We start from the raw sequence: 12206 nt of genomic DNA on the forward strand, positions 1-12206 counted from the left end.
AAGTTAATGTTCAATGAAAGCAGGTGGTGAACTGGCAGAATTGTGAGCCTGACTGGCTTTTTGTCTGTCTTTACGTTCTGAGTTCAAATTCTGCCAAGATCAACTTAGCCTTTTATCTTTTCATGGTTGATGAAATGGGTACCAGTTGAGCACTGAGGTCAATGCTGGAGCTCTGCCTTTAGTTGAGCAAATTAACCCCAGGACTTATTCTTTGTAAGCCTAGTACTTATTCTATCAGTCTCTTTTGCTGAACTGCTAAGTTACAGGGACATAAATGCACCAACATTTGTTGTCAAGCAATGGTGGTGGAACAAGTACAGACACACAAATACATACACACACACATGCACACACACCACACACACACACATATGCAATAGGCTTCTTTCAGTTTCCGTCTTCCAAATCCACTCACAAGGTTTTAGTCAGCTTAAGGCTATAGTAGAAGACACTTGCCAAAGGTGCCACACAGTGGGACTGAACCTGGAATCATGAGGTTGGGAAGCAAGCTTCTTACCATACACCAACTCCTGCACCTACACACACACACACACACACACACATATATATATAGTGTGAGGGTATATTACAACAAACAGATGGGCAGGATGGTCACATTTGGAAATGGCCTCGATTCATAAGTTTGCACAGTCATGGCTGACAGGGAGACAAAGTGGGGAGGTTGATGCCAAGCAGTATTAACAGCAACAACAACAACAACAACAACATCTACTTCAATAAATTCTGCTGCTATCTAAATCTGAAGAACCAGATAGTAAAGAGTATTATGAAAAATATTTCAAAAATTTATAAATAAATGAATAAATAAGAGGAATGAAAATATAAATTAGAATATAAATAAAACAGAAAGAAAAAAAGAGATATAAAACAAAGAAAGTTTTCAATGGGAGTCAATATATTTTAATTTTTATGTGTGTGTATGTGTGTGGGTTTGAAAAATAAACTATCAATTATTGCAAATGTATTTATCTCATATTGTTATTTTTATTCATTCGCCAATATCTTCTATTTAGCAATTGTATGCAAGAAAAGCTACACTATTTTTGAATAAAATATGGTGAGCCAACACTGGAATAGTAAAACGGTGAGAGGCAGCAGAGTGTGCCAAATAGTGACAACGTATACACTGGGCAAAAGATTGATTACTGACTATCTTGCAGACACTGTTTGAAAGTTGCCTAACCAGATGATCGATACGTAATTAAAATGAAATCTAATGTATTGCTGTATTGAATGTAAGCTTTGACTATTGGAATTAAGATAGCGTGGGTCTGTAGAAATGCAAATATATATGTGTACATATATATGAATATGCATGAATATATATATATGTATTTATATATATTTGTGTGTATGTATATATATGTGTGTGTGTATGTATATATATATATATATATATAATGTGTGTGTGTGTGTGTATGTATATATATATGTGTGTGTGTGTGTATATATATGTGTGTGTATGTATATATATTTATGTATGTATATATATGTGTGTGTGTGTATGTGTGTATATATATATGTGTGTGTGTATATTATATAATATATATATATATATATATATGTATGTATATATGTATATATATGTGTGTGTGTATATATATGTATACATGCATATATGTGTATATATATATATGTATACATGTATATATATAAGTGTGTATATATATATGTATACATGCATATATGTTATATATATATATGTATACATGTATATATATATATATAAGTGTGTATATATATATGTATATATATATATATCTGTGTGTGTGTTTGTGTTACATATATTCATATATATATTCACATACATACAACTACTTACATACAATATCTCTCTATATGTTTAAATGTGTGTGTGTGTGTGTGTGTGTGTGTGTGTGTGCATGTGTTTATAATATGCACACACACACACACATATACAAAGAATGGAATACATGCAATAAAGATATGAAGATCAGGAAGCTCCTGGTCCATTCCAGAATTCCTGCTGAGATGCTTAGAATATCTGACAGCGTGAGATACAGCCAAGTCACCTAAATAGTTAATCAGGTTATTCAAGAAGGTATCATACCCATCAAATAGTGTAATAGCATCATAGTCAAGTGTTACAAGGGTAAAGGAGATGCCTTTCAGACAAGTAATTAGTTCATAAAAATTACTGAAAGATATATAGGTCAATTAATTATGAAGAGAGTAAAGTCTGTTAACCAAGTTTGGTTCTGTCTCAGGGAAAAGTACTACTAACACTTTTTTTTCTAGTAATGCAATGGCAGGAGAATAATTTAACCAAAAGAAAATGCAGAGGTGTTTGGAAGGAGTGGGTTCTCCGACTGTTAAAAACACCAGTGTAAATGTATGTTCATGTGTGTACAGTTGGATGTGGTCAACACTGGGCTGAAATCTCATGTTGTGGTGGTGGGAGGGCTGAATCTGGGAGTCCCACCATTTTTATAATTATGATGGTATCCATAGGTAACCAATCACATACTCTCTTTCATGTGGGCATGAAAGGAAAAACTTATTCTCGTAGTTTAAGTAGATGTCAGAGTGAAGAGAGTTTTTTAATAGTTCTTTTCTCCTGATTGTTTTGAATTAAGGCTTACGCTTCCCCAGTACGCTCCAGACTTCATGTTGTAATCCATGGCACTTTCCTTCAACATCTCTCCTGAATGACAAAGGCAAACTTATGGTTGTTAAATCTGTTTCTGAAAGGACCTTCTGTCATGTCCGCATGCCTCAGCACACTTGACTACCTACTGTGGTCCTTTGATGTCACCTCTGCCTCATGTATGCTGGTTGTTGTCTTGAACTGGCTGTTAAGAGAACATGAGTTGCCCCTGCATGAGCATCCACCCTGTGTCACTGATGTGGACCTACTTACTAATATTTTCTTTATACTAGGTGCACAGATAAAAGAAACTCTTAAAGTGTGTTTATGAAATATTTCATGGAATTTATTCATACAGGGAAAGAGTTTAACCATTTTGAGCAGAGAACTTAGTTCTTCATGACATCCCTTCTCTTATTGGCTCCCACAACTTTATTCTGTCTTTTTCACAGCAACAACAGACTAAGTCTGGCACTTATTGATTTCTTGTAACAGAGAACCATCATCTTTTCTGTACTGGCTACTCTGATGAGTGTGGTCACAGAAAATCACCTAAATTACCTAATATACTGTGGGAAACTGATTGGTAAAATGGGCTGAAATGAATCTTTAATATTGTATAGTATACAGATTAATATCCCCACTCAATCAAAAATGTATGAGTGCCTGCTTTTCTGGCTAATGGATTCTTAAAATACTCTGTGTGAGTGTGTACATATATACATTGATACCTGCACGCATGCTTGCATACATATATGCATGAATACTCTAAGTTTGTAAAAACTTAATTGTCTTTTGCGGTGTAATTCCATACCTTGATATTTATTTCAGAAAAAATTTATTTAACAATTTTCATATAAAATATACCATTTGAAGTTTAGATTTCATTCTATTGATTCGTGTTAATGGTTAATGTTTTAACTGTTTACTGTTATGTATTCAAGTCTGTCAAATTAATGATGGGAAATAAATCAAATTCAAACGATTTTATTGTATGAAATCAAACTGGAATGCACAACCACAGAAACAGCCCACATTTTCAACCGAGTATTTTGTAATGGGTGGGGGTATGTAAATAAATGTACATCTCATCATTGCTTCTAAAATTTCATAGCAGAGAAAACAATTGAAAGCAATCAGTTAATGACAGTTGCAGCATGCCGGGCAGCCAAAAACCCTTGAGATAAGGGTGCCACATGGGCTGTATAAAAAGAGAAAGAATATTAATATTAGGAAGTTTGCTTTGTGTTTCTTTTGTGAAAAAAAATCTATTTTTTAAAATTTTAGTGGAAAATGGATTCTATATGACAATCGATGGTATTCTGCACAGTGGCTGCACCAAAAACTTTTCCAAACAGATGCCGCATTTAAAGAAGACTATTTTTTGAAGATTGCAAATGGAATTGATTCCTAGTGAAACCATAACAGTAAAGTATTTCCAGATAATCCTCAAAATACACATAGAACTGCAATGCTTACGTCCAGCGCAGGGCAAGCCAAAAGGACCAATTCTTCTTCATAAGAATGCCTGATCATGTCTCATAAATAACAAGAGAAAATAACTAAAGTGAGCTATGAAATTCTGTATCACCCAGTTTATTCCCTCGACCTATCACTGACTGCATTGACATAGCTAAAGTGTATATCACTCAGGAGAGCCATTCCTTTTGCTGCCCTACCCTCCAGGGACCCAAGGCTATCCAAGCTTATACAGCAGGCTCAGAAGTTCTACACCCTCATAACTTTTACGTTACCAACCCAGCTGAAACCAGCTCTGGCTCTGAGTACAAATGTCTTGATTTTCATAAGTTTTGAATTAAAATCTTCCACCAAACCTTAGTCACAATTTATGTTCCTAACACAAGCTTAATGATAACTAAGTTATTTTACTAAATTCTTTGTTATATTTAAAGTAATTGAAAGAAACACAAAGCATCTCAAAATAAATACGGTTATGAAAGGGTTTGAGGCATCACCCAGGAATGGACTCCAGTGAGTAACTGTGCTATTGTCCAATTGATTACCACTTTTATAAGCATCACAATATCCAGCTAAGGGAGGTCTTTGGAGATCAAGCAGCAGCTTGAAATGCCTTTGAAGGACATAGGGCTGTAGAATCCTACACCGTTGGAATAAAAGGATATTCTTCATTTTTGGTAAACGTGTAGATTCTAGTGGTTATAATTACAATTAATAAAATTTACAAAATTTATTTATTTTGAGTTGAAATATATTGCTTTATAGCTGACAGTTAAAACGGTAATTATTTTGTGCCAAACTGATATACACATAGACAAACACACACGCACACACACAAATATATATTGATACTTTTGAGTGGGTGCCTGTGTGTGTGTATGTATAAACATATACATGTTATAGGAATATAGGTATACATATGTATTATATATGTATATGTGTGTATGTGAATATATGTATGTATATGTGTATATAACTCTAGCTATTTTTACACACATGCACTCACATATATACATACACGCACACACACATATATATACATAGATACATATATATTCATATATATATATATAAATATATACATATATGTCTATATATGCATATATATATGTCCATAAATGTATGTATATATATATATCATGGAAGGCGGACATTAAACGATGTTGACGATGATGATGATGATGATATATATATATATATATATATATATATATACACATTTATATGTATATAAGCACACATATACATACACGCATACATATATATATATATATATATATATATATATCCTAGTATGTTCTGTATTCTGATTTTAGAAACATATACAAGTAATATATACATTTTTTGTTGCATTAGAAATTGAAATTTTCAGCAATTTTAATTAAATTAAGCCTCTGTTCATTACAGCTTCTCTAAAAGCTAACACTAGCAGATGACAATGATTTATGAATGGCTCTGCTGATAATTCCTGTATTTTCAAGAATTATCAACCCAAAGACAAGTCTGCAAATCAATTAATAAGGCGCACTTAACAATTCATATATCTTTTAGTATAAATATTCTTCATTTTCTGTTTTCAGTTAATAATCTTTTCTACTCTAGGCACAAGGCCCAAAATTATCAGGGAGGGGACCAGTCAATTAGATCAGCCGCAGTACACAACTGGTACTTAATTTATCAACCCCGAAAGGATGAACGGCAAAGTCGACCTTGGTGGAAATTGAACTCAGAACATAAAAACAGACAAAATACCACTAAGCATTTCACCCAGCTCACTGCCTTTTTCTATTTGCAGTTGATAATGTGTTATAATCGTATAATTATTTTATTTGTCAGTCATTGGACTGTGGCCATGCTGTAGCACAGCTTTGACAGATTTAGTTTAACAAATTGACCCCAGTGCTTATTTTTTTAAGTTTGGTACTTATTCTTAGGGACATAAGCAAACCAACACTGGTTGTCAAGTGGTGGTGGAGGACAAAAGCAAACACAAAAGTGCACACAAACACATGCACACATACACATACATATAAATATATATATATACACACACATTCTTTCATTTGTTTCAGTCATTTGACTGCAGCCATGTTGGAGCACTGCCTTTACTTTTTGTAAACCTAGTACTTATTCTATTGGTCTCTTTTGCCAAACTGTTAAGTTACAAAGACATAAACACATCAACATCAGTTGTCAAGTGATGGTGGGGGGACAAATACATACACACAAACATATAGCACCCACTACACTCACGGAGTGGTTGGCGTTAGGAAGGGCATCCAGCTGTAGAAACATTGCCAAATTAGACTGGAGCCTGGTGCAGCCTTCTGGCTTCCCAGAACCCCGGTCGAACCGTCCAACCCATGCTAGCATGGAGAACGGACGTTAAACGACGATGATGATATACTTGTATATATACTAAGCAATATATATATATATGTGTGTGTGTGTGTGTGTGTGTTTGTGTATACACGATGGGCTTCTTTCAGTTTCCATCTACCAGATCCGCTCACAAGGCTTTGGTCAGCCTGAAGCTATAGTAGAAGACATTTGCCCTAGGTGCCACAAAAAATAAAAGACAAAGAATACCTCAATAGTATTTGAACATAAAATAACTTGATTAAATATCATAAAGCATTTCTTTTTCCAAATGCTACCCATATAATCTTTTCAATTGTACACAGGCATAGCTGTGTGGTAAGTAGCTTGCTTATCAACCACATGGTTCCAGGTTCAATCCCACTGCATGGCATCTTGAGCAAGTGTCTTCTACTATAGCCTTGGGCCGACCAATGCCACTCAGTTCACAGCACTTGGAACAGCTGTTCCCAGCGCTTTTGCACAGACGGCCCTTGACCCAAAAGCTTGAAACCCACATGACCCCCTACTATCAGCAACTTGATTTACATTTTATTTAATTAATATTATCCCAAGCCACTGCTAAGGCTTTGCCAGGGAGTCGGGAACCACCGGTTGGGAACCCCTGATTTAGAACATCAAATAATAGGAATGTGTTATGACACCCAAGAAAAATTTGAAGGGACTGTGCTCAGAATAGACAAGACTTCATTTTTCTCTTGGAGAAGTGATGAATGCTCCATATGGTCTCTTTACCTTTTGATGTAAAACCTCTTTCCAATAACCAAATGAGATGTGATGAATGGAATTAAGTGGGTTCATAAAATATTCAATGAAATGTTTTAAAGTTGTGAAGATAGCATCTCTGCATGATTGATCAAACAACTGAAAATTCATCATCAGATATTCTAACCAAGATCCATATAGATATATATATATATATTTCTAAGTATTTATGATTGTATATATGTTTGTATGTATATACGAATGTACTACGTATGTAGGCGTAGGAGTGGCTGTGTGGTAAGTAGCTTGCTTATGAACCACATGGTTCCGGGTTCAGTCTCACAGCATGGCACCTTGGTCAAGTGTCTTCTACTATAGCACCAAGCCAACCAAAGCCATATGAGTGGATTTGTAGACAGAAGCTGAAAGAAGTCCGTTGTATATATATATATATATATATAAATGATAATAATATATATATATATATATATATATATATATTAGAACATTTAGTATATGTCTGTATATGTATATGTATGTGTATATAATATATTGCCTGTTTATACATTATATTATTTTTATAATTTACTTCATCTTTACTTTTTAATTCTCACTTTAATTTTATCTTTCCTATGATATATAATTTTCAAGATGGTGTAATTTAGTTGTTCATTTTGAACCGATAAAAGGTTTCTTTTTCAAATATTTCATGTATAAGCGTGTATATATATATAGTGGTATAAATATCAACACAATGTTTTCCCCTTCCTCCCTTATTTTTCTTTTTCTTTTTTTGTCTCTCTCCCCTTCTCCAAACATACAGACACACACACACGCACACACACACGCACACACACACGCACACACACACACACACAAACACACACAGACACCTTCACAAAACGATCATAAAAAGTGGAAAGAATTCTTAAACCCAAAAAAGCATTTGACCATTCTCAATGATAAAAGGAAATATAATTTATGGCCTACCTCCCCGCCACCACACACTCAGTGACACTGTGAAGTGGTCAAAGCTGAAATTCTTAGAACCCTCTTGGAGTCAATATTCTGTCCAGCAGACCAAAAAATTCTTTCCTACTTCTTCTCTCTCCCTTCCCCTCTTTCTCTTTAGCACTCACCTCAGGTACAAACACACACACACACAAACACATACACATACACATATACACATGTTCTCTCTCTCACTTTCTCCTCATCCACCTCACCCTCTTGTACTGTCTTATATTCCTCCCCACCACTACGAAATTCTATAAAATTATTAAAATTCCCCACAAAAGAAACTTATTTTAATTTGAAAACCCCACTAGAATGGGAGAAAGCGCTAATGATCTGGGTGATATGATATATATATAAAAGATGTAATATATAAATAAATATCTGTAAATATGAACCATCCAATCTTCTTATTACTTCATTTCTTCTAATATATATATATATTTACTTTATTTAAAGCAGAAGGAAATTCAATAAAACCTGTTACTCTGAGTTTCACGTTCCCGTCGTCGGACAGTTTTTGCTAGATTCTAGCAAAAACTGTCCGATGAACGGCAACGGGAAACTCAGAGTAACAGGTTTTGTTGAATTTTCTGCTGCTTTAAATAAAGTGTGTGTATATATATATATATATATAAATAATAAATAGGGAATAAATCCAAATTTACAGGGAAAAAATCAGATTTATGATTAAATCGATTTTATAGTAAAATATTATAAAATATTATTCGAGACAAAACCACTATTTTGCAAAACAAACAAGGAAGACTAATTAATACATAAAATTTTAATAAATAGTCAAAAAAAAACCGCCACTACAATCGTTTCTTGTCTTGATCGACAATCTTCAGGTGGACTTCCAATAATTCAGTGTCAAATTATGAAATTTGACACTGAATTATTGGAAGTCCACCTGAAGATTGTCGATCAAGACAGAGAACGATTGTAGTGGCGGTTTTTTTTACTATTTATTAAAATTTTATGTATTAATTAGTCTTTCTTGTTTGTTTTGCAAAATAGTGGTTTTGTCTCGAATAATATTTTATATATATATATATATATATATAATGATAAATATCAAAGTGAGTTATTACAGTAGCGGTAACACATCGTGACGTATATTTGCCATCTCAATATGGCTACCCCTAAGGGTGGATGCTACTGTAGTTTTTAGCCCCAGGGGACACACTCCTCCAGCTGGCCATAGACACACTTTCTGTGTCCTGTCAGTATTTGCAAAGGGAAGTCATCCTTCCCCGTCTTCAACTTATGATACACACGGACTCGAGTTTCGAGGTATTGACCTCTCGTCAGCGTGTGACTTCCCTTTGCAAATACTGACAGGACACAGAAAGTGTGTCTATGGCCAGCTGGAGGGTGTGCCTCCTGGGGCTAAAAACTACAGTAGCATCCACCCTTAGGGGTAGCCATATTGAGATGGCAAATATACGTCACTATATATATATATATATACATATATATATATATATTACATACATACATATATATACATATATATATATATATATACACACACACACATATATATATAATATATATATATACATATATATACATACACATATATACATATATATAAATATATTATATATATACATATATATATACATACACATATATACATATATATAATATATATATATATATATATATATATATATATATATATATATATATATATATATATATATAGATATATATAATATATAACATTATATAAAATATATTGGAGGGCTGGCCGTGATCTAGTAATCTCAAGATTAATCAGCCGAAATTACTACGATGATCCGGTTCTTGACTGAAGACTGAGGGGTTCGAATGTCCTGTCCATGTTTATTGTATCGTCTTCTAAGAGTTATACGTTTTGTCCATGTTGTATTTTTCTACATACCTTAATATATATATATATATATATACATATACACACACACACATACATACATGCATATATCATTTGATGTACACAGTATACAGTTATGAGCTACTAATAGTTTCATGTGTTGAAGATGTAGTCCAGGCAAGTTTTAATAACATGCCTTGTGTCTCCAAGCAATCTTCAAGCTCTGAGCACATGGCCTACACAATTTAGAAATCAGGATGCTAGAACAAGAGAAATCGCATAAAAAAGAAAATAAGGTGGAGGAAAAAAGTGGAAAGGTGAAAAGAATGAAAAAAATTTTTAAAGTGAAAATTAAAGCTGTCCTCTTCGACCGTAAAGCTATAATAAAGTTAGTTGTTCTAGAATGAATCAACGGAGAGGGCTTCAAAGCCTACGATACAACTGCTCAATCCAGAGAGGGTACTCTCTTCCATTACGCCGAAAGAAATATTTTCATGGGTTTGCATTTTCTGAAAATTTCTAATCGAAAATTCAGCAGTATGGTGGAATTCTTATATCTAAGAAAGATATGCAATCTTTCAGCTATGCATCAGTTACATTTCTTAGATCCACTAACATACGTCATGGCTTTTTCTATGATTTTCCACTCAATTGTTTGTGTCATGGAGTTGGTCTTAAAATCACGTACTAGATTAGCCAACTTAGTGGCTTTACTTTAGTCAATTATTGAGATATATAATTGTACAGTTATACTGACACGCCTATATACTATGTAACGGTGATTCGAAACCAAAGCGCTAGGTTTGCATCACGACCAAGCTACAATAGTTTCACGTCATCGGTCTATTAAGCAAACAATCAGTGTCAAGCCATCACGTGATTCATTCTTTTAGAATCATATTGTGCCCTATAAAAAGATGCCGTTTTGGTAGAATTGTAGAATGTTGAAGCAGCTGCGTAATGTATCACAATTCTTGCCACAACCAGACAATCCAAGAAGACGATTAGACCAGATAGGAGATAGACGACAGGAATCTTTGCCGCCAGGAATATAGCACGATTTTTTCCAGTTATGTTGGGCAAACCACATGTTGCTGTTGCTGTATCAGTAACTTGATGTAAACTCCAATTAGTGTGTCTCTCTCAGTATGTAATTATGTGCTTCAAATTTTGGCATAAGGTCAGAAACAGACCAAAGAGATTTGGACTGAAAGCGATCGACGATACATGTAAGGGATAACGTTAATTGTTATTGACCCAGAAAGAATAGTGTTTGTCATCTATTTAGCCGTTTCAGTTAGTCAGGATAATGCAAATTTATTGGTAGGGGTAGTTAGTATAGAGAATCCAGGGCTTCTGGCGAGGAGCTGGCGTGATTTAAATGCTTGTTCAGTGTTTATCTTATGGAGAATAGTTTAGCCTACTGATTAGTAATACTTATGCAAAGGAGAGCTGTAACTGATAAGCTCAGATAAAACTAAGTGGTACTTATTTCAATGTTCTCAGAAGAAAAAAAATCAAAGTTAAATTTAGCAGCAGTAAAATACGATTGCGAAAACAGTAAACAGTACTCAGCTGACAAGTATATGATCCAACATGCTTTTGGAAAATGTACACACACACACACGCCCACACGTGCGTCTATACGCATACACACACACGTGCGTCCATGCGCGCGCGCACACACACCACCCACGCACATATGCGTCAATGCGCGTACACACACGCGCCCACGTACTTCAATGCACACTCACACACGCACACTTGCGTCCATGCACATACACGCACGTGCGTCCCTGCACATACACGCACACGTGCATCCATGCGCATACACAAACACGCATACGTGCATCCATGCTCATACACACACACGTACATACATACATACATACATACATACATACATACATACATACATACATACATACATACATACATACATACATACATACATACATACATATACATACGCAAAAAAGACTGTCCTGAAATAAACTTAGAAAATCTCTCTGTTACGGAATACATTCATAAACACCAACTCAAGGAATACTGGTGGAATATTTCCATAGAGAAAAGGAGAATCTGAATAAACTGGGCTTTTCAGAAAGCGAAATCCACCGGTTAACTCATGCAAGTCCA

At 34.5% G+C, this 12206-nt stretch overlaps 1 long non-coding RNA gene across 1 annotated transcript in view; it reads right to left on the bottom strand.

The window, feature by feature from the left end:
* Positions 1-10306, bottom strand: part of LOC118764098 — a 15037-nt gene extending 4731 nt beyond the window's left edge. The window contains exon 1 of the long non-coding RNA XR_004999889.1: positions 10153-10306. This is a non-coding gene — a long non-coding RNA (uncharacterized LOC118764098). The remainder of the gene's footprint in view (positions 1-10152) is intronic.
* Positions 10307-12206: the final 1900 nt, after the last annotated feature.

The sequence above is a fragment of the Octopus sinensis genome, linkage group LG7, assembly GCF_006345805.1.
Source record: "Octopus sinensis linkage group LG7, ASM634580v1, whole genome shotgun sequence".
NCBI lineage: Eukaryota > Metazoa > Mollusca > Cephalopoda > Octopoda > Octopodidae > Octopus > Octopus sinensis.